Source organism: Tamandua tetradactyla, chromosome 1, assembly GCF_023851605.1.
Source record: "Tamandua tetradactyla isolate mTamTet1 chromosome 1, mTamTet1.pri, whole genome shotgun sequence".
NCBI classification, from domain to species: Eukaryota; Metazoa; Chordata; class Mammalia; order Pilosa; family Myrmecophagidae; genus Tamandua; species Tamandua tetradactyla.
Genome location: NC_135327.1, coordinates 196395002 through 196418441, shown reverse-complemented (window position 1 = coordinate 196418441; position 23440 = coordinate 196395002). Strand labels below are relative to the sequence as shown.

The following is a 23440-nucleotide window of genomic DNA, read 5'->3' as shown; positions in this document are numbered from 1 at the left end:
AATATGTATATAATAATGATGTGTGAGTGGGAGGGAGAATCATTCTTGATCCTTCAGAGCCAAGTCCTCATCGACCTTAGCACCACATTGCTCAAAATTGCTTTTTTTTCACATTAACTGAATGACTTCTTCCAGTTTTTTCTGCACGTCCAATCAGCTTGAAAATCAGCTTTTCCTTTGGAAAATAAATCTTGCATAACACATGATTTGGGGCTTTTCCTTGCATAGAAACTGACAGTTACTGGTATAAAATTTTACTGGTCTCGAATTAAACTGAACAGAGGATTCTGTAACAAATACTAAATCAATATTTTGATGTATCTTAAATAGTTTTCTTTTAGTCATACAGTCTAACTCCAAAAAATAAGTGTGGGGTTGATATTGTTTTCTGTATGTGGTACACATATTTTTCATTGGAGGCAGCTATTTGCCATAGCACAAGTGATTTCCTATTGGGGTTAAGATTCAATCCTCCTAAGGTATAAAATATATTCGGTAGATGGAAATACTAATGGTCCATGAGAGGGAAGGGCAAAGGATATGGGATGAATGAGTTATTTTCTTTTTTCTTTTTCTGGAGTGATGAATTTCTTTTTTCTTTTTATTTCTTTTTCTAGAATGATGCAAATGTTTTAAAAATAATCATAGTGATGAATATACAACTCTGTGATGATATTGTGAGTCGTTAATTGTACACCATGTATGGACTGTATGTGTGTGAAGGTTTGTCAATAGAAATATAAAAAAGAAAAGATTCAATCCTCCAAAACTGTAGTGGCTGAGTAACTTGCATGAAGCCTGGCTCTTCTACCTATGGATATTTAGCTCTCAAGCCTGTCTGCCCAAATGAGTAATTTGTCGGTGTATGTGGAATTTTGTGCATGGATGTGTACTATATGTGTGCATATATACAGTGCTTATAAAAACCTAAGAAGGTTATCTCAGTGAATTGGAAACATGAGACAAAATTCTCTATCTTGGCTCCTCCATTAGTCTGGCTAAATGCACAGATCAGCTGCTGAATGACTCCGGACCCCAAACTCCCAACTCTGAAGCTCTGAGAAATTAATATTAGCTCTCTCTGGCTCAACTCCAGGTAATCCTTCAGGAGTGGGAATTGTGGCTTTTAGATAGGCAGTGCCTAGAATTCAGAGTTCTGAAAGGATAATTAGGAAGAGGAAGCACACCAAAATAGATAATTTCACTGTTCACAACTGTGGGACAAGTGGTTCTTAATCAGGAGGGTGCCTCAGAATTACCCATGGAACTAGTGAGACTTTGCTGTTTTAAAATTTAGTTTTGGGTTCAGTGTTTATAAATATAGTTTGAGAAGGGCCCAGGAGTACGTATATTTTAAAAACAGACGATTCTAAATCAAATGCTATCATAAGACTAAAATCCATTTCATTCTTGACTGTAACATGGGTTTATGGCTTTGTTAACTTAAATTTATCATGTCTGAAGGCTAGACTACAGAAGGTTTAATGCTCTGTTCATCTCAGTTCTCTAATACTTTAAATAAAAGGCAACACTTAGAACCAAAAGCAACTATAGTCTCCAGCACAGAAATTCTAAGTATTCTAATTTGTTACATAACACACACCTGTGCACAGCAGTGTCTCTCTTCAAGTCTTGATGTTATAGGCAGGATCTTTCTCCAATACTAACTGATTATAAATATGTGATCTTTCCTCCACCAAGAGGAATTGACCATTTCCTATTTCAAAATTTAAGGTCAGTTTATTAAGTTCAATGATGAAAAGTATCAGAAGAATATTCTCCTGAAAATCACTTTTTCTGAGAAAAAAAAAAAAGGGAAAATCAGAATGCTCTCAGCAGGGCCACAGATGCTGTGGCACTTTAGCCCCTCTGCAGATTGGCACAGTTTATCAGTTGGTTGAGTCCCTCTCTGGGTCAGGAGGATCGTAGTCAGGATCATCCTCATCATCCTCCAGTTTCAAGTCATCCATTTCCTGGAACAAAGGCTCATCTACCTCCGCGTTGTTTCCAGCATCCTCCAAGAACTAGATATCAGATATGTCCAAATTATGATCTATTTCAAATAGCTGCTTCCCACTCAATTTATTTTTTTCCTGCTTGTTTGTCTTTCATTTTTTTTTTCTTTTTGTATGCTAAATGACGGGGTCACATTTCATTATTTTTCCATGTGAGTATCCCATTATTGCAGCACCATTCGCTGAATTTTTGTTTGTTTGTCTTTTGTTTGCCTTCTTGCTTGTTTATCTGTTTTTTAGGAAGTGCAAGGACCGGGAATTAAACCCGGATCTCCTGCATGGCGGGCAAGAATTCTACCATTGAACTATCCTTGCACTCCCCGTTTCTTTCTTTTTAACCTCTAGGAGTTCTGCATCAAACTCAGTCTTCCTACTTGAGAAATTCTCAATTGCAGCAGGAGTGCTATGAAATAACTGCTTTTGAGCTTCTTCTGCTTCTTTCTTTCTTTTTTTTTGTTTTTTTCTTCTAGTTTTTTTTAAAATCCTATTTCATTTAATTTTTCTTGCACAGCTTACACTAAACTGAAGATCATTACCAAATCAAAATTTTCTTCTATCTGTAATGCTAATCATTTTTAAATATCTGAGACATCAATATTTTTTAGCTTTTTCTGGGAGGATTATTTCATAAAGAGGAGCTTCATCTGGATATTTTTCACTATATGTAAACCTGATCGTAATCTAGACAGTTTTACCATTATCTCTAGCTCAGATGTCACAGTACAGTGAAATTGGGCAGATCTTCTGATAATACTGTGAAGGAGTCAGATACATGATAGCAGAATTGAAGAAGCAGAAGGAAAAATAAGTGCAGTAGAAGACAGAAAGAATGAAACAGAACACACAACTGAACAAATGGCAATAAAGATGGAAAAAAATGGAACTGACCTTAAGGGAAAAAGAACAAGAAGATGTGCACAAATATAACAATCACTGGTCTCCCAGAAAGGGAAGAGATGAGTAAAGGGCTGGGAAGGGTTGTTGAAAATATAATTGGGGAAAACTTTCCAACCCTTATAAAATACATAAATATGCAAATCAAAGAAGTCAATGAACCCCAAATAGAATATGTCCAAATAGACCTACTCCAAGATACATACTAATCAAACTGTAAAGTGTTAAAGAGAAGCAGAAAGTCATGAAAGCAGCATAAGAAAAGCAATCTACAAAATACAATAGAAAACATATAAGACTGAATTCAAACTACTCAACAGGCACCTTGGATGCAAGAAGACAGTGGTATGATATATTTAAGATCCTGAGGGAGAAAGGTTTCCAGCCAAGAATTTTTTATCCATCCAAGTTGTCCCTCAAAATTGAGGGAGAGATTAAAATCTTCAAAGACAAACAAAGACTGAAAGAATTAGTCAACAAGAGATCTGCCCTACAAGAAATACTAAAAGGAGTCCTATCAGCTGAAAAAAAGACAGGAGAGGGAGATCTGGAGGAGGACACAGAATCAAAGCATATTAGTACAGTTAACTAAAAGGATAAAAAGAGAGAGAAGGAAAAGAATATATAGATCTGACAAATAAAAACTTGGATAATATGGTAGATTCAAGAGCTTCTTTTACAGTACAGATTGGCAAAATGGATTTAAAAATATGATCCATCTATATGCTGCTTACAAGAGACAGATCTTAGACCATAAATAGATTGAAAATGAAACTATGTAAAAAGATGTTCTATGCAAGCTGTAACCAAAAGAAAACAAGAGAAGCTATATTAATATCAAATAAAATACACTTTAAATGTTAAGAAGTCATAAGAGACAAGGAAAGACACTACATATTAATAAAAGGGACAATTCACCAAGATGAAATAATCGTAAATGTTTATGCTCCCAATCAAGGAACTCCAAAGTACATGAGGCAAACATTGGCAAAACTGAAGGGAGCTGTTTTAGCTTAATGCTGCTGGAAATGCAATATACCAGAAATGGGTAGGATTTTATAAAGGGAACTGATAAAGTCATAAGTTTACAGTTCTAAAGCCATAAAAAATATCCAAACTAAGGCATCCAGAGAAAGATACCTTGATTGCAGAAAGGGCTGATGATGTTCAGGGTTTCTCTGTCAACTGGGAAGGCACATGGTGATGTCTGCTAGCTTTCTATCCTAACTTCTCATTTCAAATGACTTCCCCCAGGACGTTTTCTTTCTACATCTCCAAAGGTCTGGGTCTTGTGTTGGCTCTGTTGTCTCTGAAGCCTTTTCCAAAACAGTTCCCTCTTAAAGCAACCCCCTCTTAAATAAGTGGGGACATATCTCTAGGAAAACTACCTCATCAAAAGTTCCCACCAACAGTTGGGTCAGTCACATCTCTATGGAAACAACTAAATAAAAAAGATCCTGTCCAACAATATTGAATGAGAATTAAAGAACATGGCTTTTTTTTTGGGCTACAAAGCAGTTTCAAATGGCACAGGAGCTATAGACGTTTCAACAATCATGGTGAAAGACTTCAAAACCCCACTCTCCACTATAGGTAGAACAACCAGACAGAGGATCAACAAAGAAATAGAGAAGCTAAACAATGCAATAAACTTAACCCCACAAAGGATAGGTCAAGCCGACTTAAAATTAGGCCTAAGAGTCACCCCAAAGAGAACCTCTTTTTTTGCTCAGATGTGGCCTCTTTCTCTAGCCAACACAATAAGCAGACTCACCACCCTCCCCCTGTCTATGTGGGACATGACTCCCAGGGGTATAAACGTTCCTGGCAATGTGGGACAGAAATCCTAGAATGAGTGGGGCTCAGTATCAAGAGGTTGAGAAAATCTTCTCGACCAAAAGGGGGAAGAGAGAAATGAGACAAAGTGTCAGTGACTGAGAGGTTTCAAACAGAGTCAAGAGGTTATCCTGGAGGTTATTCTTACGCATTATATAGACATCCCCTTTTCAGTTTAAGGTGTATTAGAGAGGCTATAGAGAAGTACCTGAAACTATAGAGCTGTGTTCCAGTAGCCATGTTTCTTGAAGATGAATGTATACTGATATAGCTTTGCAATATGACTATGTGATTATGAAAACCTTTTATATGATATTGATAGATGAGTAAAAAACATGGATTAAAAATAAATAAATAATAGGAGGAACAATTGTTAAAATAAATTGAGCAGATTGAAATACATGTGAAAAATGAAAGGGAGTGGTAAGGGGTATAGAAAAAACATAGGCAAACAGAGGTTAAATTCTATTGAGCAGGGTGGGCAACCGTGGCTCAGTGGCAGAATTCTTGCCTGCCATGCTAGAGACCCAGATTTGATTCCCAGTGCTGCCCATGCAAAAAAAAAAAAAAGAAAAAGAAAAAAAATTCTATTGAGTAGATGGAAATTCTAGTGGTCAATGAGAGGAATGTAAGGGGAATGGTACGTGTGAGTTGTTTCTTTTTTCTTTTTATTTCTTTATCAGGAGTTCTGCAAATGTTCTAAAAAATGATCATGGTGATGAATATACTACTATGTGATGATATTGTGAGCCATTGATTGTATACCATACACAAAATATTTGTATGTTAAGAATGTTCATGTCTATATGTTGTGTGGTTTGGTAATACAAAATAAATTAAATTTAAAAAAAAAAAGGAAAGGCATTTGACAAAATTCAGCATCCTTTCCTGAAAAAAACACTTCACAGTGTGGGAAGTGAAGGACACTTCTTCAATATCATAAAAGGCATATAGGAAAAACCTCTAGCAAGCATCATACTTAACAGAGAGAGATTGAAAGCATTCTCTTTAAGATTAGGAATAATACAAAGAAGCCCTCTGTCACTACTATTGTTCAACATTGTAGTAGAAGTCCTAGCTTAAATGATAGACAGGTAAAAGAAATAAAAGCCATCCAAATAGGAAAGGAAGTAGTAAAACCTTCATTATTTACAGATGACATGATTCTATGCTTGGAAAACCATAAGAAATTTATGACAAAGCTACTTAAACTTATAAACAAATTCAGCAAAGTGACAGGATACAAGATTAATGTACAAAAATCAGTACTGTTTCTATACACAACTAATGACCTATCAGAGGAGACAATTAAGGAAAAAATTCCATTCAAAGTAGTGACCAAAATAATCAGATATCTAGGAATAAGCCTAACCAGGGATGTCAAAGATTAATACTCAGAAAACTACAAAACTTTGCTAAAATAGATTTTAAATGACCTAAAAAAAAAAAAATGGAAAGACATTCCATGCTTATGGATACAAAGGTTGAATGTCATTTGTGCTGGTCTGAATCTGTGGTGGACCCCAGAAAAGCCATGCCCTTTAATCCTCATTCAATATTGGTGGGTGGGAGCATTTTGATTGTTTCCATGAAGATGTGACCCACCTAATTGTGGGTGGTAACTTTTGATTAGATGATTTCCATGGAGGTGTGTCTTCACCCACTGAAGGTGGAGTTGCTTACTGGAATCCTTTAAAAGAAGAAACATTTTGGAGAGAGTCCCTTTTTGGTAGAGCCACGTGAAAGCCAGCAAACACCACCATGTTCGCCATGTGCCCTTCCAGCTGAGAGAGTAACATTGAACATCGTTGGCCTTCTTGAACCAAGGTATCATTCCCCAGATGCCTTAAATTGGACATGTCTATGGACTTGTTTTAATTGGGACATTTTCTCGGCCTTGGAACTGTAAATTAACAACTCATTAAATTCCCCCTTTTAAAAGCCATTCTGTTTATGGTATATTGGATTCTGGCAGCTAGCAAACTAGAACATCTTTAAATGCCAATTCTACCCAAATTTATCCACAGATTCAATGCACTGTCTCAACAACTACTTTGAAGATGTAGAAAAGTTAGTTATCAAACTAATTTGGAAGGAAAGAGATACCAAATAGCTAACGATATCCTAAAAAGAAAGAGTAAAGTGGGAGGACTAACACTTTCTGACTTTAAAACTTACTGTAAAGCCACAGTAATCGAACAGCATGGTACTGGAAAAAAGACAGAAGTACTGACAAATGGAATCAAATTAAGAATGCCAAGATAGACCACCAATTCTATGGACAATTTATCTTCAATAAGACCCCCAAATCCACTGAATTGGGAGAGAATAGTCCTTTCAATAAATGGGCATGGGAGAATTGGATATCAATAACCAAAAGAATGAAAGAGGACCCCTACCTTAGTCTTAATCCAAAATGGATTAAAGACCTAAATGTAACAGCCAGTACCATAAAACTTCTAAAAGAAAGGCATAGAAACGTCTTCAAGATCTAGTAATAGGAGGTGGCTTCTTAAACTTTACACCTAAAGCACAAGCAGCAAAAGAAAAAATAGATCAATGGGAACTCCTTAAGATCAAGAGCTGCTGTGCCTGAAAGAACTTTGTCAAAAGGTGACGAGGCAGCCAACTCAATGGGAGAAAAATATTTGGAAACTGTATATCACATAAAGGTTTGATATCCTGTTGTTTAAGTCTGCCAAAGCTGCCAGAATGCAACACACCAGAGATGGGTTGGCTTTTAATAAAAGGGGATTTATTTAATTACAATGTACAGTTCTTCAGAGGAAAGTCAGCTAACTTTCAACTGAGGTTCTTTCTTACATGGGAAGACACAAAGGAGATCTCTGCTGGCCTTCTCTCCAGGTCTCTGGGTTCCAACAACTTTCCCTGGGGTGATTCCTTTCTGCATCTCCAAAGGCCTGGGCTGAGCTGCGAGTGCTGAGATGAGGTATGCTGAGCTGCTTGGGCTGTCCTACATTGGGCTCTCTCATTTAAGCACACAGCCAATTAAATCAAACATCATTCATTGCAGCAGGCACACCTCCTAGCCACTGCAGATGTACTCAGCAGAAGATCAGGTTCACATGCCATTGGTTCATGTCCACAGCAATAGAACTAGGCACCTTTACCTGGATAAGTTGACACCTGAACCTAACTACCACACATCTGTACATAAATAAATTGTACAGTTCAACTACAAAAGACCAAAAAACCCAATTATAAAATGAACAGAGGATATTAACAGACACTCTTCTGAAGTGCAAATACAAATGGATAAAAAGCACATGAAGAAATGTTCACATTCATTCAATATATCAATATATCACCTCATACCTATAAGAATGGCTGCTATTAAACAAACAGAAAACTACAAATGTTTGGAGAGGATGTGGATAAATTGGAACAATTATCCACTGCTGGTGGGAATGTAGAATGATGCAATTGCTGTGGAAAACAGTTGCCTTATGACACAACAGCACCGATACTCCGTATATACCCAAAACTGAAAGCAATGACATGAACAGATATTTGCATGCCGCTGTTCATAGCAGCATTAGTCACAATTGCCAAAAGGTGGAAATAATCCAAGTGCCTATCAACAGATGAGTGGATAAACAAAATGTGGTGTATTTATATGATTGAATATTATGCAACAGTAAGATGAAATGGGGTCCCAAAGCATGTGACAACATGAATGAACCTTGAGGACATAATGCTGAGTGAAATGTCAGGCACAAAAGAAAAGATACTGTATGATTTCTCTTTTATAAGTCTGGTAAAGGTAATCTCAGAGGCTCCACTGTAGAATTTTGCAGACCTAGAGGTACACAGAAGCTACCCCATGAGGTTGAACTTAAATGCAAGGGAAAGGATAGAAGTAATGGTAGCTAATTAGTGGGGTTTTAAGTAACATTGCCATATTGAAGGTGACTATGATTGAAAGGGGATGTATAGTGCCATGTATTGCACTGATTAAATCTACAATTATAAGTAATTTCTTGCACAAAATTTTTCAAAGGTTTGATATTTGACAAAGAGTCAATATGAGAGGGGTATAGGGGTGTTTTGGTTTGAAACTTTCATGTACCTCAGAAAAGCTATGTTCTTTAATCCTCATTCAATATTGCTGGGTGGGATCTTTTTTATTGTTTCTATGGAGATGTGACCCACCTAATTGTGGATGGTAATTTTTGATTAGATGGTTTCCATGGAGATGCATCTCTACCCATTCATGGTGGGTTGTTTACTACAGCTCTTAAGAGAGAACCATTTTGGAAAAAAGCTTCATTAGCAATAGAGCCCACACGGCCAGAGATCTTTGGAGATGCAGAAGGAAAACATCTCTGAGAAGCCTTATGAAATGAGAAGAGAAAGCTAGCAGGCATCACCATGTGCTTTCTCAGCTGACAGAGGTGTTCTGGATGGCATCAGCCTTTCTTGAGTGAAGGTAACCTCTTGTTGGTGCCTTAATTTGAACATATTCATGGCCCTAGAACTGTAAGCTTGTAATGTAATAAATTCCCTTTATAAAGCCAATTCATTTCTGATATTTTGTACTCTGGCAGCTTAACAAACTAAAATTGGGAACAACTAAAAATGCACATTATGGCCAATAGTTAACAAGAAAATATCAACAGTTTCATAGTACTATCAGGTGCAACTAAGTTGGAGAGGGGGAAGAGACAAGAGATAAGGGATTTTTGATATTTGATGAGGCTGTGTTTGTTAGGTCTTTGTCTCTATGGACCAATGAAAATTGTCTAAAATTGAGAGTGCAGCTGATTGCACAACCAAGTGAGGATACTTTAAGATGTGGTTTGTTCATTTTGGACATTATGCATGATGCCCAAGAGATAGGAGGGAACCAAAGGGTACAATGACTGAGACACAGAATGGTGAACCTTGGCACATTTATATGGTGGAACATGGTGCGGCTACAAGAAGGAAGGATGTCGAGAGGCACACAATGAACTGAATTAATATTTGGGACAATGTGTTGTGAAAAATAAGCCAGAAACAAAAGAACAAATATGCCAAGGTCGCTTTTGGAAAATACTTATAAGAAAATTGAAGCCTGGATTGTAGGCCCTCATTACAGCTACAGTCTGAAGTTGTAGGTGTATTTCTAGATTCCAAGGCAACGACCTATATTTGTATCAGCAAATATTACCCTGGAACTTTGAGTAACTCTGTAACCTAAGATCCAGAAATGGAATGCTGCAGCCTGAAAGCATAGCTATATACAATCATAGTTAAAGCAATCAAAAAAAGAGATCAGGCTTCAATTAGAGATAAAAAACAAAGTCAACCACCACAGAATGTCCTCAACCCAAGTTTTGTAAGTGCTTGCAGTAAGAAGCTGTAAACTGTTTGTTCTGAGGAGGTGTGGTCAGGGAACAAATATTATCTGCTATAGACACACAGTAAGTGCTTTAGAAATATTTGCTGAACATATGACTAAATCCACAAATGAGTAATTGTTTTACTTGACATCACACAAGAAGACTTGGAGTTGTCTTCATGTCTTTTTTTCAGTGAGTCTTTGATTAGTCTGTTCCTTTTTTTCTGTGAACACCCAAAAGAACTTAAAAAAAAAAAATCTATGTTTCAATTCCGAAAATCAAAGGTAAAGCCATTCTTTTTCTTTTTTTAATCTGGCAGACCTGTAGAAGCATGTAAGACTGTAAGAAAAACTTCTACATCATTATTTTTCTTTTTATCCTGAAAGGTCAAGTTCATTTGTCCCTGAAAAAACAATTTGTTTCTAGGAATAGATGTTTGAGACAGAAACATCTTCAAACGAGCTTAAATCAAGCCCTTTACACCTACCAAATCCATTCTGCCAATCTCAACATTATGACACAATTTTACTGCTCTATATAAACCACGGCTATTTCTCATGAATATGGTGAAAACTCATTCGTTGGTAATTAACTAATGTAGATATCACAATGTATTTTATAGAAGAGAGTTTATGGTTTAAATTTGTACTATCAATTTGTAAAAATAATTTTCTTAATACTACAAAGTAAGGGTAAGCTACTACAGAAGAAATAAAAGGAATAATTAAAAAAAAAAGCCAATCTGGCTGGGACTAAAGTAAATCAGAATACAGGGGAAAAGGTGATAGATACTCTAGACTTTCACCTACTGTATACGACCAAAGGCAGAGAATTTGCTATGTCTAGAATCTAAATTTTCTGTAACACACAAACTAAATCAACCTGTTTGGATAGCTCCTTTAAAAACCCCAAACTCCTGGTGTCTAGGACAGGAACAAGGATTTGTAATGCTGTATAGTTTAATGTATTATCTGGATACATCTCAGACTAATAATTAAAAAGTTTTGCTTGAGCCCCTTGAGTACCTGAAGGGGGGAAGAAAAGGAACTATTAAACATTCCTGTGCCAGTTTGAGTCTGTTATGTACTCCAGAAAAGCCATGTCCTTTAATCTTCATTCAATATTGCTGGGTGGTATCTTTTTAATTGTTTCCATGGAGATGTGACTCACCCAAATGTGGGTGGTAACTTTTGATTAGATGGTGTGCCTGTTTGAACCTGTGGTAGACCCCAGAAAAGCCATGTTCTTTAATCCTCACTCAATATTGCTGGCTGGGAGCATTTTGATTGTTCCCAAGGAGATGTGACCCACCCAATTGTGGGTGGTAACTTTTGATCAGATAGCTTCCATAGAGTTGTGACTCCACCCATTAATCCTTTAAAAAAGGAAGCATTTTGGAGAGAGTCCTTTTTCAGAGCTATGAGAAACCACAGCAGAATGCTGCAGAACCACGGAGCAGAGAGTCCACCAGCCAGTGACTTCTGGAAATGAAGAATGCCTCCCAGGGAGCTCCATAAAGCAAGAAGCCTGGAGAGAAAGCCAGCAGACACTACCATGTTCACCATGTGCCCTTCAGCTGAGAGGGAAATGATGAACACCATTGACCTTCCAGAATCAAGGTATCTTTCCCTGGATGTCTTAGATTGGACATTTCTATAGATTTGTCTTAAATGGAACATTTTCTTGGCCTTAGAACTGTAAACTAGAAATTTTTAAATTTCCCTTTTTAAAAGCCATTGAGTTTCTTGTATATTGCAAGCTAGAACAGATGGTTTCCATGGAAATGCGTCTCTACCAATTCAAGGTAGGGTTGCTTACTGGAGCCCTTTATGAGGGAATCATTTTGGAAAAAGCTTGAGAGCCACCAGAACCGACAGAGCCAACAGAATTGGACAGAGTCCTGGGGAAGCCACTGAAGTTTCCTGGAGAGAAAGCTAGCAGTTTCCATGTGCTGTTCCAGCTGAGAGAGAAACCCTGAACATCATTCGCCTTTTTGAACCAAGGTGTCTTTCCCTGAATGACTTAATCTGGACATCTCCATAGTCTTACCTTAATTTGGACACTTTCACAGACTTAGAACTGTAAACTTGCACCTTAATAAATTCTGTTTTAAAAGCCATTTTCTCTACCTTGTCAACAAATGAGTAGAACATATGGAATAAAAATAAATAATAGGGGGGGAAAAAGCCATTTTCTGTTTCAGGTATATTGCATTCCAGCAGCTTGCAAACTAGAACAATTCCCATCTGGGAAACCCTGAGAACCCTCTCAACCAATGGAAACTCCCATGAAAATAGGCTAAGCCCTTGATTTTGAGCCTTGCCCATATTAAATTTATTTCTGTAGAGGAGAAGCTAAGACCACTTACAACAAGGCTTAAGAGTTGCATCCAGGAAACCTTGTTTGATGCTAGGATGTGGCCCCTCTTTCTCTAAGCACTACTCTGCAAGGAAAATCATTACACTCTCCCCTACATGGGACATGACATTCAGTCACGAAAGTCTCCCTGACAATGTGGGGTATGACTCCTGGGGATGAGTCTGGCCCTGGCACTGTGGGGTCAACAAAGCCTTTCTGACCAAAAGGGGGATAAGAAATGTAACAAAGAAATGTATCAATTGCTAAGAGAGCTCAAATAGAGTTGAGAGGCTATTCTGGAGGCCACTTTTATGAAGCTTCAGCTAGATATTGCAAATTACCATAGTTTTCCAAACCTCAACCAAAATCATTCCTATTAACCCTAAAGAACACTTAGGGCTCTATCTGAGATTATACAAAAGTTTTATGCACTAAGATTACTTTCCAGAAGCCAACAAGCTCCAGATGGTTCCTAGGCTAGATAAGTCCCGAAACCCAAAAGGGCCAGCCTCTCCAAGAACATCACCTAGTTCCACTCCCCATCTCATATTATTGACACCCCTTCCCCATGTGAAAAAGTTAGAATGGCCATTGCCCCAAAACCCCTAAAGATTGAGAAAAGGATCAAATGAGAAGTTACAACAGAGAAGATGGGATTTAAGAAATGAATATGATTTCTGAATCATTTTATTGATATTTCTTTTAGTCTCCAGTGTCTTGGTGCTACTAGAAGGAAAAACCTGAAATTGTGGAACTATAACTCATACCAAACTCTGAAATCTGTTCTATCACTATTTGTTACAATGTATCCTGAATTTTATTGCTTTTTTTGTATGTGTTATATTTTGCAACAAAAATTGTTGAAAAAAAAGTATTGGTAGAGACTGTGTGATTGTGAAAATCTTGTGTCTGATGCTCCTTTTATCTACCTTGTCAACAGATGAGTAGAACATATGGAATAAAAATAAATAATAGGGGGAACAAATGTTAAAATAAATTTAGTATGAAATGCTAATGAAAGCGAGGGATAAGGGGTATGGTATGTATAATCTTTTTTTTTTTCTGTCTTCGTTTTATTTCTTTTTCTGTTGTCTTTTTATTTCTTTTTCTGAATTGATGCAAATGTTCTAAGAAATGAATGAATATGCAACTAAGTGATGATATTGTGAATTATTGATTATATATGTTGATGTTTTAGTTCATTTGTTAAATTTTTTTAATTAATAAATAAATTTTTTTTTAATGTGAAAAAAAAGTATTGGTAGAGTCCCTTGAGAGTACAAAGGGGAAAAAAATATGGAAACATTTAACTTCCCATCTGGGAAACCTCAGGTACCCTCTCAACCATTGGGGACTCCCATGAAAATAGGCCAAGCCCTCGATTTTGAGGCTTGCCCTGATGAAATTTATTTCTGTAGTGCAGAAACTAAAACCACCCATAACCAGTCCTAAGAGTTGCTTCCAGGAATCCTTTGTTGTTCAGATGGGGCCTGTCTCTCTCTAAGCCCAACTCTGCAAGGAAAATATTACCCTCCCTGCTACTTTGGATATAGCATTCATGGGTGAAAATCTCCCTGACAATGTGGGCCCTAACTCCCAGGAATGAGTCTGAACCTGGCAATGTGGGACTGACAATGCCTTTCTGACAAAAACAGGGGAATGACATGTAATAAAATAAGGCATCAGTGGCCGGGAGAGATCAAATAATGTCAAGAGGCTATTCTGGAGGCTACTCTTATGTAAGCTTCAGTTACATAGTGCTATGTACCACGGTTTGCTAACCCCAACCAACATCATTCCCGATAACTCTTACGAATACCTAGGACTCTGTGCTAGTTTGCAAGCTGCTGGAATGCAATATACTAGAACTGGAATGCTTTAATAGAGGAGAATATAATAAGTTACAAGTTTAAAGTTCTAAGGAAATGAAAGTGTCCAAATTAAGGCAGCAATAAGAGGTTACCTTTACTCAAGCAAGGCCAGTGGATCAGGAACAACTATGTCAGCTGGGAAGTCACGTGACTGGCATCTGCTGGTCCCATGTTCCTAGGCTCCATTGCTTTCAGCCTCTGTTCTTATGGAGGCTTCTCACTTTGCTTCTCTGGGACTGCTTTCATCTCTTGGCTTCCCTTCGCTCTCTCTAGGTTCAGGCTTGCTTAATATCTCATGTTAATGTCTACTGGGCTCCAAACATCTCCAAGCATCCATGTCTCTATTTTCTGAAGCAACTGTTCTCCAAGTGTCTACATCTGCTCTCTCTGTCAGCTCTCTGGGGCTTCTGTCATTTCTGGCTCTCTCCCAAATGTTTCCTCTTTTAAAGGATTCCAGTAAACTAATCAAGACCCATCTGGAATGGGTGGAGTCACATCTCCATCTAATCAAAAGGCTACACCTGCAATTGGGTGTTTCACATCTCCATGGATACAATCCAATCAAAAGTTTTTGCCCTGCCATATTGAATAAGGATGAAAAGAAATGGCTGCCTCCACAAGATTGATTCAGGATTAAAACATTTTCTGGGGTACATAACATTTTGAAACCAGCACAGGCTCAAACTGAGACTCTATAAAGATTTCTACAAGTTTGCTTTCCTGCAACCTATAATTTCCAGAGGGCTCCTTGGACAGATAAATCCTGAAACCCAGAGGACCAGCCTCTCCAAAATGATCAATTTTTAAATTACATCTCTCTATCTTTAGTGTCAACACTCCTTCTCAACAAGAAAAAGTCAAATGGGCATTGCCTAATGATCTCCATAGACTGTGAAAAGGATCAAAGGAGAAGGAGGGGTTGTAACAGAAAAGATAGGAATTAACAAATGAGTATGATTGCTGAACCACTATACTGATATTTCTTCTAGTCTTCGGTGTTTTGGAATAGCTGGAAGGAAAAATCTGAAACAGTGGAATGGTAACCCGTAACAAACTCTGAAATCTGTTCTGTGACTACTTGTTGCAGTGTACTTTGATATTGCTTTTTCTTTCTTTGCATATATTTCACAATAAAAAAGACAGGATACAAACAATAATCTTCAGAAATGTAAAGGGGGAAATTACTACTCACCGTGCTGAAATAAAAAGGACTATAAGAGAACATTATGAACAACTGTATGCAAATAAATTAGATAGTCTAGATGAAATGGGCGAGCTCTAGAATCACACAAACTAACTATGCTGACCCAAGTACAATAGATTATCTCAGCAGAGATTGAATCAGTAATAAAAAATCTCCCAGCAACAAAAAAAGCTGAGGATCAGATGGCTTCACAGAGGAGTTGTACCAAACATTTCAAGAAGACAATCCCAATTCTACTCAAACTTACAAAGAATTGAAAAGGAGGGAACCAACTCAAAAATGGACAGCACAATAATACCTAATTGTAAAGTAATCATGTTAAAACACTGAATGAAGCTGCATCTGAGCTATAGGTTTTTGTTTTGTTTTGTTTTGTTTTGATTTTACTATTATTACTTTTATTTTTTTCTCTATATTAACATTCTATATCTTTTTCGGTTATGTTGCTAGTTCTTCTAAACCAATGCATATGTACTAAGAAATGATGATCATGCATCTATGTGATGATGTTAAGAATTAATGATTGCATATGTAGAATGGTATGATCTCTAAATGTTGGGTTAATTTCTTTTTTTCCGTTAATTAAAAAAAAAAAAGAGAGAAGGGATAATTGGAGCTGAAGGGATACAGACTGTACAATGGGACTGGATATAAAAACTCAGAAATGGACAGCACAATACTACCCAATTGTAATGCAATTATGTTAAAACACTGAATGAAGCTGCATGTGAGGTATAGGTTTTTTTTTTTTTTTTCTTTCTATTGTTTTAATTCTTATTCTGTTGTCTTTTTATTTCTTTTTCTAAATCGATGCAAATGTACTAAGAAATGATGAATATGCAACTATGTGATGTTATTAAGAATTACTGATTGTACATGTAGATTGGAATGATTTCTAATTGTTTTGTTAATTCTTTTTTTAATTAATAAAAAAAAAATAAAAAATAAAAAAAGATGTAATGGAGAGGCTGGAGGGAACTGCCTGAAAATGTAGAGCTGTGTTCCAGTAGCCATGTTTCTTGAGGATGATTGAATAATGATACAGCTGTCACAATGTGATTGTGTGATTGTGAAAACCTTGTGTCTGATGCTCCTTTTATCTACCTTGTCAACAAAGGAGTAGAACATATGGAATAAAAATAAATAATAGGGGGAACAAATGCTAAAATAAATTTAGTTTAAATGCTAGTGATCAATGAAAGCAAGGGGTAAGGGGTATTGTAGGTATAATCTTTTTTTTTCTTTCCTGTGTTCATTTTATTTCTTTTTCTATTGTCTTTTTATTTCTTTTTCTGAATTAATGCAAATGTTCTAAGAAATGATGAATATGCAACTAAGTGATGATATTGTGAATTACTGATTATGTATGTTGTTTTATTTTGTTTCTTTATTTTTTTAATTAATAAATAAATTAAAAAAAAAAAAAAAAAAGAAAAGGAGGGAACCCACCCCAACTCTTTCTTTGAGGCCAACATCCCATTCATACCAAAGCCAGATAAAGATACCACAAGAAAAGAAAACTACAAACCAATCTCTCTAATGAATATAGATGCAAAAATCCTCAAGAAAATACTGCCAAACTAAATCCAATAGCATATTAAAAGAATTATACACCACTATCAAGTGGAATTTATCTCTGGTATGCAAGGTTGGTTCAACATAAAATCTATTAATGCACTGAACCACATCAACAGAATGAAAGAATAAACCAAGTGATCATCTCAATTAATGCAGAAAAGGTATTTGATAAAATACAGCACCCATTCTTTTTTTTAATACAGTTTTATTGATACACTCACACACCATACAAACCATCTGAAGTATACAATCACTGGCTTACAATATCATCACATAGTTGTGCATACATCTCCATGATCAATTTTGGAACATTTTCATTACTCCAGAAAGGACATAAAAATAAAAAATAAAACCCAAATCCTCCCATTCCCCTTATTCCTCTTCCACCCACCCACCCATTGACCCATAGTACTGGTGTGGTATATTTGTTAACTGTTAATGAAAGAATATTAAAATATAAATATAAATATAAAATATGGTTATATTAAAATAACCATAGTCTATAGTTTACAATAAGTACATTTTTCCCCATGTGTTCATCTATTATTTTCTTTAACATTTTTCCCCTTATTATTTATTTATTTTTAATCCATATGTTTTACTCTTCTGTCCATACCATAGATAAAAGGAGCATCAGACGCAAGGTTTTCCCAATCACACAGTCACATTGTGAAAGCTATATCATTATACAGTCATCTTCAAGAAACATGGCTACTGGAACACATCTCTACAGTTTCAGGCACTTCCCTCAAGCCTCTCTAATACACCTTAGACTAAAAAGGGTATATCTATATAGGGTATATCTATAAGGGTATATCTATAAGGATAACCTCAAGGGTAACCTCTTGACTTTGTTTGAAATCTCTCAGCCACTGATACTTTATTTTGTCTCATTTCTCTCTTACCCTTTTGGTTGAGAAGGTTTTCTCAATCCCTTGATGCTGAGTCCTAGTTCATTCTAGGATTTCTGTCCCATGTTACCAAGGAGGTTTACACTCCTGGGAGTCATGCCCCATATAGAAAGGGGAAGAGCTGTGAGTTTGCTTGCTGTGTTGGCTGAGAGAGAAACAGGCCACATCTGAGCAACAAAAAAGGTTCTCTGGGGGTGACTCTTAGGTCTAATTTCAAGTAGGCTTAGCCTATCCTTTGTGGGGATAAGTTTCAAATGAACAAACCCCAAGATTGAGGACTTGGCCTATTAATTTGGTTGTCCCCACTGCTTGCAAGAACATCAGGAATTCTCCAAATGAGGGAGTTGAATTTCCCCCTACAGCACCCATTCTTGATAAAAATACTTAGAACTCTGTGAATAGAAGGAAACTTCTCAACATGATAGAGGGCATATATGAAAAGTCCACAGCTAATATCCTATTAATGATGAAAGACCAAAAGCTTTCCCTCTAAGATCAGGAAGAAGACAAGGAAGCCCAATGTCACCACTACTATTCAACATTGTACTGGAAGTTCTTGTCAGAGCAATTAATCAAGAAAAGAAATAAAAGGTATCTGAATTGGAAAGGAAGTAGTAAAACTTTCCTTATTTGCTGACGGCATGATCCTATATACAGAAAATCCTTAAACACCCACAACAAAGCCTGTAGAGCTAAAAAGTGAATTCAGCAAAGTGGCAGGGTATAAGACCAACACCCCAAAATCAGTAGTTTGTCTACACAAGCAATAAACAATTAGAAGAAATAAAGAAAAAAAAATTCCATCAAAATAACTACCAAAAGATTTAAATATCTGGGAATAAATCCAGCCAAGGATGTAAAGAACTTATACACAGAAAACCACCAAATATTGCTAAAAGAAATTAAAGAAGACCAAAATAAATGGAAGGATATTCCATGTTCATGGATTGTTAGACTAAATATCATTAAGATGTTAGAACTAACCAAAGAAACTTATAGATTCAATACAATCCCAATCAAAATTCCAACAATCTTCTTTGCATAAATGGAAAAGCCAATCATCAAATTTATATGGAAGGGAATGGGGTACTGAATAGCTAAAGCCATCTTGAAAAAGAAGAATGAAGTTGAAAGACTCACATTCTTATTCTTAAAACTTTTTACAAAGCCACAGTAATCAAAACATCATGGTATGTGCACATGGACAGACATAAAGAACCAAAGGAATATAGTTGAGAACTCAGAAATCAATCCTCACATTTAGTGCCAACTGACTTTTGACAAGTAACAAAGTCCACTCAGTTGGGAAAGAACATTCGCTTCAACAAATTGTGCCGGGAAAACTGGATCTCCATTTGAAAAACAAGGAAGGATGAACCTTACCTTACCATATACAAAATATATGAAAATGAACTCAAAATGGACTAAAGACCTAAAATATAAGAGCTATAACTATCAAGCTCCTTGAAGAAAATGTAGGGAAGCATCTTCAAGACTGTTTGTTAGGCAACAGTTTCTTAGACTTTGTACTGAAAACACAAGCAACAAAAGAAAAATAGATAAATGGGACCTCATTAATTTAAAAACTTTTGTTCCTCAAAGGACTTCTTTCATGAAAGTAAAACAACCACCTACAGAATGGGAGAAAATATTGGAACCACAAATCTGATAAAGGATTAATATCTAAAATACACAAAGAAATCTTTCAATTAAACAACAAAAAGACAAGCAATATAATTGATAAGTGTATATATCTCCAAAGAAGATATACAAATGGCCAGAAACACATGAAAAGTTTTTCAACATCATTGGCCATCAGGGAAATGCAAATCAAAGCCACATTGAAATACCATTTCATACCATTAGAATGACTGTTGTCAAAAAAAAAAAAAAAAAAAAGAAAGGAAAATAACAAGTTTTGGAGAGGATGCAGAGAAATATGAACACTCATCCATCGCTGGTGGCAAAATAAAATGGTGCAGCCACTTTGGAAAACAGTTTGACAGTTCCATAGAAAGCTAAGTATAGAAATACCATATTACCTGGCAAACCCACTCTTAGGTATATACCCAGAAGAATTGAAAACAGGGTCTCAAATAGACATTTGCACACCAATGTTCATGGCAACATTATTTACAATTGGCAAGGATGGAAGCAACCCAAGTATCCACCAACCAATGAATGGATAAATAAAAAGTTTATATATTCACTCAATGGAATATTATTCAGCCATCAAAAGGGATGAAATCCTGATACATATGACAACACAGATGAACCTTCAAGACATCATGTTGAGTGAAATAAGCCAGACATACAAGGACAAATAGTGTACGGCATCACTGCTTTGAAAGGATTAGAATAAGCAAACTCATAGAGTTAGAATCTAGAATTTAGATTACCAGGGAATTGGGTGGGAATAGGAAATGGGAAGTTAGGTTTAAAATGTCAAGGTTCCTATTTGGATTAATGGAAATGTTTTGATAATGAATTGTCACGATGGTAGCATAACATTGTGAAGGCAATTTAACAGCACTGAAATATCTATCCGAATACAGTGAACCCTAGGTTAAACCATGAACAATAGTTAATAATGCAAATATTAAAATGTTCTATCAATTGTAAAAAATGTTCTACGCCAGTGCAAGGTGTCGGTAGTGGGGTGGTATATCAGAATCCTGTATTTTTTGTATGATATTCTGTAAACCTACAACTTTCCTAATAAAGAAAAAAATGTAAATTAAAAAAAGTGTATGGTGGGAGATTCTCAGGGATGAATCCAGCCCTGACATCATGGGACCAACAAGTCCATCCTGACCAAAAGGGGGGAAATAAAAAAGCACACCTGATATAATTCCATACTACTAATTTAGTGATGTGAAATGCATTTAGTTCTCACATCAGGTATATGATTCCATTTTTATTTGAGTGAAATTAAACTTTGAGTTTGACTGGTAGAGATAAAAGATAAGTGGACCAAAATCTTACATACATGATAATTTTCTAATGGAAATAAAATAGACATGCAGATTTAAAAAAAAAAAGTCTGGAAACCAAGGTACAGAATAAGTTAATTGAGCTAAATGAGACATGTGGGGCAGAATTAAAAGAAAGTTACTGCTCAAAGAAAAGTGGCAGGGAAACAGTTTTCATACCTGCACAGAAGAAAGTGTATGGGAAATGGGGAGGAGAAGGCAAAGAGGATGTGAGCTATGTGAGTTGTCCTGACCAGGTGTCCTTAGATCATGGTCTATAATTTGCAAGGACTGATTGCCAGGTGTTTGTAGGAGTGGGTTTATTTGGTGAAGATAAACAGACTTCCTGAACTTGTTTATTACAGTTCCTCCTTTCCCATGGAGGTAGGGGCCTTAAACAGCACCATAAAGGATTGTTGGGATGTCAGCCTGCCTGAGTTGCTTTTTTTGTTTCTTGTTTGTAGTTTTTTGAGTAAAAATGGAAATTTAAGCAAATTAAAGCGATTAGTAGTTATTTACCATTCTAACTTTATAATCCATCCTTTTGATCAAAGGAGTCTCAGGACTCCCTGAAGGTCAAGGGAAATTATTTTGTTGATTAAGTCCTTGGTAATTTAGGGATGCAGGTGAAACAAAAAAGCAGATTTAGTGGCTTTTAGTCTGGGAGACTAGAAACTGGTGAGCCATCGAAGGATTACTGGGTCAAAGAGGAGATTAGGAAAAGTGGTCAAGTATTACCATTTTACAACTTAACTCCGTCCCACTAGTCTTGCAATCTTTCCACCACCTCTTCCACATAGGTCCCTGAGCGTGGGAATGGGAGGTTACAGGTTTACAGCCTGTGACGCTGAGAAATGAGGCCATAACTATAATATAAAAAGTAACATAGTAGACAAAAGTCTCTTTTTTGTTGAAGATGAAACTCTGACTTGTAGCTGATAATACTTTCAGTATGCCAATAAGGAGTATAACTACAATGAAACGGTAGGTTAGCGAGCCAAGAGGAAAAGGAATCCATACGTTTTGGATACGGTTTATAGACTTTTGTAAGTAGGCTAATGTACATTAGGTATATGTGAGCAGCAAGAGGTGCCAATCATGGCACAAGTACCACCCTGAGCGGCAGTGCATATGTCTAAGACCACATGGTTTTGTAACACTATCTTTTTTTTACTTATTCAGTTTCTCTATTTAAATGAGTATACTATATTTGGTATTTTTAAGAATGTGAGCAGTGAAATTAGCTAGAGCTTTACTTGTGTTAGAGCATTTAAAGCTCTAGCACTAGGGAGAAAATTTCTAAGGGGCTAGTCCCACCATTCTACAGAGCATTTTATTCTTAGACCTATATGATCTTCTAAGGGCAGGAAGATTTGGGGGTGTACTGGACAAAACTTTATGATCACTCCCTAGCAGGAAACGGTATTCTAGAGTACATCTACCTGCCCAATAGTAGGGGAGGTATGGCCAAAAGTGTTTCCCACATAACCAACTAGCACCTAGGGGAAGCAAATATGCTCTGACTTGTTTAGAGCTGATTTGTTTTCCTGTCTATTCATACTGCCATATAATGATGTTTCAACCACATCCTGTCTGGATAATCATCTCATGTGCTAGTGTTCAGCTAAATCAGAAGCATTACGTCTTTCAATACACAAAAGAGTTTTGGCACTCAGGATATCATGCTCAGCAACCATCCAGGTCAAGACGTCCCAAACAGATGTCACAGATGGGCAGGTCTTATTTAGATGTCCTCTAACAATAGAAATGACATATTGAACAGAGAGAGAATAGTTACAGAGAATGTTAGAATTAGGTAGTTGCCACCTTGTGGGACATCTATGATTAACAGTCATTATCTAAGTGCTTCAGTTAACTAAAACGGTGGAAGAATATTCCATGGGAGGCCAGAGCTACATGAAGCTGGAATGTATCTGCAACCCAACAGTCAGTCTGGTTGTGGTTTGCCGCTAAGGCTGCTGCTCAATCTAGGAAGACAGGTGAACCTAGATGAAGCAGGAAAGAAGCCTAGGAACTCAAATATAAATGTGAGTACCCAAGTGGGAAGGTCTTTTCCTGTAAGCAAAATTACCGTAGAACTTTCTCCCCTAGGGGCTAGGATCCCTGCTGCTAATGGGCCAGGGAGTGTTAGTCTTACACTACCACACAGTTTGTTTCCCTATAGGAGCAGGTTGTAGTGCCAATTATATCCTTTTATGTTTGAACCACACAGTCCTGGATATTATTTCCCCAATGGATATATTTCTTGTGCAGCCTTCATATTGTAGTATTTTCAGTCCTTCTGAGAACAGGAAGATGGGCTCTGGGGTTCTACTGGCCTTTTTCACAGTGTGCTCTCCAGCACTGTGCAACAGAGCGAGTCTGGAGGAAGTGTTTACTGAAGAGATATGGCGACAGGGCCTTTTACAGCAGGCGGAGTTACAGGTGTCCATAGT

General features: G+C 36.7%; 1 pseudogene; it reads right to left on the bottom strand.

Annotated features, from left to right (window-relative positions):
- Positions 1 to 1889: 1889 nt before the first annotated feature.
- LOC143682354 (RWD domain-containing protein 1 pseudogene) lies at positions 1890 to 22681 on the bottom strand (annotated as a pseudogene).
- Between the last annotated feature and the right edge of the window lie 759 nt (positions 22682 to 23440).